Below are 6845 nucleotides of genomic sequence, written 5' to 3'. Positions count from 1 at the left end.
AAGCAGCAACAAAGTTTGTGCATGAACTTGCAGTTAATGGCAGCAAAAAACTTAGCTACTGAACAAGTGGATAATGCAGACAAATCTGCCCTGTATTAGCATCATATGCCAAGAAAAACCCTTGCCCAAGAAACTGCAGTCTACATCTAGGGGAACTTCTGATGTAACAATAAAAACCCTTGTTTGGATGCATTAATGGTTGCATCATTTCGTTTTAAGCTTTGTCCTACCTTTGATAGCACAGCATTATGTAAGTGGAATGCGTGGCAAGACTAGGAGTCGCGCATATATTTACATAGGGGGTTCCCTTAGGGGTCAACTTCTGTTTTCCGGCATTTTCTGTAGTCCAGCAATGGCCAGGTCCCAAGGTTGCCAGATTAAAGAGGTTCAACGTGTAGTTATGTTCATAGAAAACAGCTTAGCATGTGAAAACATGCCAAATCAAATATATGTATATATCTGGAAAAAAAATTGGGTTACATTCTAGACATGATAAATCCCACTAGAAACTGTATAATGGGAAAATTTGATGCCCAAGATATGCCAAACACAAAGGTGTTTTATGAAATATAATCTTACTGATTCTTACCTTAGAAGCTATGTACAGAAGTGCTGATGACTATGACCCATATGATGGCTGGAAATGTACAGTAACAAGAAACTAGTAGTATAGTAATTACCAAATTGTAAAGCATAGGAATGGAGTTTGAAACTTGAGGCACTCCATCTGTTTAAACATTCTCTACTATAACAAATTTCTGTACGCTGTCTGCATCTACCATGTCTATCAAATTCAACCACTGCTCATACTATAAAAGAACTGCACATATTTCTTAAGTTTCTTGCATAATTTTGTGTGTTCTCCATTTGGTCTAATCATATATCTTTCAAAGAAATGTTCACTGACTATGTCATCCATCTGTTTTAAACCCTCGCACATGATGCAAAAGTCACATCACTATCCAGTTGTTAATTTTGCACCTGATGCAAATCAAGTAAAGCAAAAAGGAATTTTGATTCATGCCTGACACTATCTTACTTCATTCCTCACACATCCTCTCCCAAGGTAGTTCAACTCTACTGAGATATATGGCAACCTGCATTAACACATTAGTTACCTACCAGCAGTTTATTGTGCGCAAACCCTCAACAAATTTTCTCTAATTCCTCACACGCACACTCCCCTCTTCCATTGTGCAGCAACATTCTCCAGTTGAACTCTTTGTAAAGTGTTTATATATTGTGTTTATAGGTATATCTTACAGTATTTCCCAAATTCAAACTTGTAACCATGACTGTGTGAATCACTGATGTGTCTACAATAAATACCCGTGCATATGATAAACATATCATTCCTCTGTAAAAAATATGCAATGTGGTGTGCAGTGTTGCTATGGTACAAAATACTTAAGACTATAGAAAACATGACACATTGCTCAATCCCATTACATGTATGCATTTCATCAGCATCTGGTGATGGCTTAAAATAAAGAAAAACCTGACAATGCCGTAGCACACTGTGAATAGAATGGCAAGTATAACAACAACCCTGAATCTGATAGCAGCGACTATATGCCTGAGTCTGTTTTGACGGCTTCAGGTTGCTCTGCCTTGAGGTAAGGGGATATTGATGGGCAGACAACCAGCAACCTGAAACATGACACCCCCGCACTTAATACCTCATCTCTTCAGCCAGGGCGAAGCGGTGCACAGCAATTGCAAAAGATGTAATCATTACTACTACCCACACCATCACTGCTGCCTAACCTATTGTACCCTTTGCAATTTCCTGAAGTACATAACACCACCAAAACAAAAGTTTTGTTTTTCAAACTTGCTCACTGTTTCCTAAGTCACAGAGGTAGTATCAGGAAAAACATATAAAAGGCCTCATGCGCTCACATCCATTCTCTAGGCTGAGAATAAGCAAAGAGAGTATGACAAAAAGAATGTCTCAGAAGTATAGGGGCAAAGAGATGGAAACATGGAGGGAAAATATATCTAGTGGTCAGGGCCTGAATGTGCAGGAGTGTGAAAGGTGTGCACAGGATAGAATGAATTGGAGCAATGAGGCATACAAGGGGATAACATGCTGTATACTCTCATCTTTTGCACCTTAAACAGCTGGGGAAAACTTCAGAAACGTCTGCAGGGCCTGGTTGTGTGTGTGTGTGTACGTTTCAAAGCATTACACATAACAGCTAGAGAAGAGATGTGAGCAAATGTCTTCTTTTTATCTGCTTATAGTTACTGTAAAGGTCTAGTCTCACCTCTGCTCCTTTAACTTTCTCTTTACAGTCAATTTAAGCATTACATGAACCCTTTTTCTAAATTGTTCACCATGTATAAATTCTCAATATCCATGTTAATATGTTAAGCTCTAGTAAAGATGGCGCACCATCCCCTCTAACCCTAGCGTCATGAGAATCTAAATTTTACATGAAATCCCTCATTATCAGCACTTTAACATTTCTGAGAATATCAGTTTTCTGTATCCTGTACCATCCTGACTGCTACCAACACATTTCTGTTTTAGATTATTAAAATTCTTTGGATTATATATTGTTTAAAGTAAAAACTGGAGGGGAGGCTTTCCAGCCTCCTGCTCCCACCACTTTTAGTCACCTGTGACACATATGGAATACGTGGGAAGTATTCTTTCTCCCCATCCCCAAATGTTACATATAAAGCAAATCTGAAAAAATAACATATGCATGGAAATTGAAATCAGGCCCAGAAAAAACAGTGACTGGGTTTGCAGTATTTAAAACAAAATCAGGCCTAGAAAAAAAAGCCACAATGATTGTATAATTACACTGATAAACAGTGGTGCCACCTATCCAAGGCCATACCCCATCCACTATCAATCTCCAACAACACAGATGAGTGCATACAAATTCCTGGGGGTACTTTCTTGATTATAATATAATCTGCAAGGAAGCATTTCTAAATATTTTTTGTCCTGCAATGGAGGAGTGTAATTTCAAGGAAATTGCAATCCAAAATCTAGTTAAGTGACTGCACCTCTGCCTGAACAATCAATAGATTCCTTGTAAGGACTTCACGTAAAAAAGAAAATAAGTTATAATTTTTCTATTTACAGATGCAAAATGATACAGCATTAATCAACTGTACCTATTATTCACTACCACCATCATCAAATTCTGGATAATCAAACTACAAATGTAATTTTCATTTATTGTGATGTTACTAACTATTCCCTTGCAGCCATAAGCTTTTGGCGAGCAAGTTTCTTCTTGGAAACCTTCTTCTTTACTGGCTCATCTTGGGCCTTAGCCACAACTTGCTCCTTTTCAGCTAGGATAACCTCAATGTGGCACGGTGAAGACATGAATGGATTAATACGACCATGAGCTCGATAAGTGCGACGACGCATTTGACGTGCTCGTTGTACCAAAATGTGTTCTATCACCAAGTGATCGACTTCAAGACCCTATGGAGGTATCAACAATTACCAAATGCAGCAGTAAATATAGTAAATATAAACTAAAAACCTTGCAAAATTTTATTTATCATTTTCTATTCTGCTTTGTCGCTGTCTCCCGCGTTAGCAAGGTAGCGCAAGGAAACAGACGAAAGAATGGCCCAACCCACCCACATACACATGTATATACATACACGTCCACACAAGCAAATATACATAACTATACATCTCAATGTATACATATATATACACACACAGACATATACATATATACATATGTACATAATGCATACTGTCTGCCTTTATTCATTCCCATCGCCACCTCGCCACACATGAAATAATAAGCCCCTCCCCCGTCATGTGTGCGAGGTAGCGCTAGGAAATAACAACAAAGGCCACATTCTTCACACTCAGTCTCTAGCTGTCATGTAATAATGCACTGAAACCACAGCTCCCTTTCCACATCCAGGCCCCACACAATTTTCCATAGTTTACCCCAGACACTTCACATGCCCTGGTTCAATCCACAGACCCCGGTACACCACATCGTTACAATTCACTCTATTCCTTGCACGCCTTTCACCCTCCTGCATGTTCAGGCCCCGATCACTCAAAATCTTTTCTACTCCATCTTTCCACCTCCAATTTGGTCTCCCACTTCTCCTCGTTCCCTCCACTTCTGACACGCATATCCTCTTTGTCAATCTTTTCTCACTCATTCTCTCCAGGTGACCAAACCACTTTAAAACACCCTCTTCTGCTCTCTCAACCACACTCTTTTTATTACCACACATCTCTCTTACCCTTACATTACTTAATCGATCAAACCACCTCACACCACATATTGTCCTCAAACATCTCATTTGCAGCACATCTACCCTCCTCCACACAACTCTATCCATAGCCCACACCTCGCAACCATACAACATTGTTGGAACCACTATTCCTTCAAACATACCCATTTTTACTTTCCGAGATAATGTTCTCGACTTCCAAACATTCTTCAACACTCCCAGAATTTTCGCCCCCTCCCCCATCCTATGGTTCACTTCCGCTTCCATGGTTCCATCTGCTGCCAAATCCACTCCCAGATATCTAAAACATTTCACTTACTCCAATTTTTCTTCATTCAAACTTACCTCCCAATTGACTTGACCTTGCTCTTATTCACATTTACTCTCAGCTTTCTTTTTTCACACTTTACCAAACTCAGTCACCAGCTTCTGCAGTTTCTTTCATGAATCAGCCACCAGCGCTGTATCATCAGCGAACAACAACTGACTCACTTCCTAAGCTCTCTCATCCACAACACACTGCATACTTTCCCCTCTTTCCAAAACTCTTGCATTCACCTCCCTAACAACCCCATCCATAAACAAATTAAACAACCATGGAGACATCACACACCCCTGCCACAAACCTACATTCACTGAGAACCAATCACTTTCCTCTCTTCCTACATGCACACATGCCTTACATCCTCGATAAAAACTTTTCACTGCTTCTAACAACTTGCCTCCCACACCATATAATCTTAATATAATGCCTCTCTATCAACTCTATCATTTTCAAATTTTCCAGGAAATTTGGTAGAATATGAAAATTACACCTTAATACATGAAACCTGACCACTAAACTTACCTTGTACTGTGCATTGCTCTCTGCATTCTTCAGCAGATCTAACAGGAAGCGAGCACTCTTCTTTGGCCATCTACCTTGGGTCACACCCCAAACTTTGGCCTGAAAAAATTACATGTAATGTATTCAAATAATTGACTGAATAATTAACTTTTTATGTCTACATGCTTTCCCCACCAGTGGACGGTAGCATCTGAAACAAATGAACAAACACATTTGCATAAACAAATAAAGACTCATTTGCATAAACAAATGAACAGACTCAAGTGCATATAGCTAACGTAAAATGTCCTGAAACCAGAAGCTACCATCAACAGCCAAAAACCACACACCATTCTATGGTTTACTTTGACAGATTCAATTACCCTTGTTCAGTCCCAGTAAAAAAAATAAAATCATACTTCTATCGCATACATGCATATCACCCTCTATGTTCAAATACTGATACCCTAAAGCTGCTTCCAGTCCATCCTTCCATCTCCTCCAAGTAATGAATGATATAATTTGACGACTTTCACAAAGACTCGAAACTAGGTGAAAATGTTTCATCTTTATGTACACCTAAAACATGAAATAGAATACTATGTCAAATTTACACAAGTTTACATGAGAAAGACAGAACAGGAGGCCTGATTGGCGCATGACTGGGTTGTCTAGGGGAAAAGAGTAAAAAGAAAATGTAATTCCATTCAGCAGTCATCTTTAAGCTACCATTAACTACCCACAGTTACACATCAGCCTTCTACTGTCCTCATTACTGCTGTCATTCATAGTTTTTTTCTGGAGCTTTCTTCCTTCTACTGTTCTCATTACTGATGTCATTCATGGTTTTTTTTTCTGGAGCTTTCCTTAAGAGTATATCCGAATCTGTAAATATTTGTCTGAATGACTTTTGAAGGTATCTACAGTCTTAGCATTCACTGTCAGACAGTAACTTATTCCAGTGCTGAACACACCTATATGAAATAATGCTTTTTCCCACATCAGTACCACACCTTTTAGCTTGAGTTTTATTCCATTTGTCCTGGTAACTGCATTTTCTTGTATTTCGAAAAGATGTTCATGATTTACCTTATCAAACTTGTTCAGAACTCTGAACACTTGAATTGTCACCGTGAAGTCTATGCTTCTTGGGGGATAAGAGATCCAATCTTTAAGCCTCTCTTCGTATGCCAGATTTGTACAGGATGTGATCAATTTTGTCACACATCTTTGTACTTGCTCTAATTTTTCATCTTTTTTTATAGCCTGGGGACCAAAACTATACTGCATGTTCAAGGTATGGTCTTACTAAAGAATTATAGTGTTAAAATTGTTTTGGTATCTTGTAATCTATGTTCCTGGCTATGAAACCTAACATTTGATTTTTTTTTTTTTTTTAACTTGGTTTAATGTACTTTAGATTGTTGCTAAGGTCCTTTTCTGAATTTATTCTAATTAGTTTCTAAATAGTTTGTAGTCATAAATATTCTTGTCTCCAGAGAGCACAACTTTACACCTGTCTACATAGAGATGCTCTGTGGAAGGTATTAAGAATATATGGTGTGGGAGGCAAGTTGTTAGAAGCAGTGAAAAGTTTTTATCGAGGATGTAAGGCATGTGTACGTGTAGGAAGAGAGGAAAGTGATTGGTTCTCAGTGAATGTAGGTTTGCGTCAGGGGTGTGTGATGTCTCCATGGTTGTTTAATTTGTTTATGGATGGGGTTGTTAAGGAGGTGAATGCAAGAGTTTTGGAAAGAGGGGCAAGTATGAAGTCTGTTGG

The 6845-nt window shown here is 38.7% G+C and overlaps 1 long non-coding RNA gene across 1 annotated transcript; it reads right to left on the bottom strand.

Annotated features, from left to right (window-relative positions):
- Positions 1-3184: 3184 nt before the first annotated feature.
- Positions 3185-5225, bottom strand: LOC139766417 (uncharacterized). The gene is made up of 2 exons (XR_011716865.1): positions 5087-5225; positions 3185-3454 (listed from the first exon to the last, which is right to left on the bottom strand). It is a non-coding gene; the product is annotated as an uncharacterized lncRNA (long non-coding RNA).
- Between the last annotated feature and the right edge of the window lie 1620 nt (positions 5226-6845).

This window comes from Panulirus ornatus, chromosome 57 (genome assembly GCF_036320965.1).
Source record: "Panulirus ornatus isolate Po-2019 chromosome 57, ASM3632096v1, whole genome shotgun sequence".
Taxonomy (NCBI): domain Eukaryota; kingdom Metazoa; phylum Arthropoda; class Malacostraca; order Decapoda; family Palinuridae; genus Panulirus; species Panulirus ornatus.
Note: the sequence above shows the minus strand (reverse complement) of the source record. Positions and strands in the feature narration are given on the sequence as shown.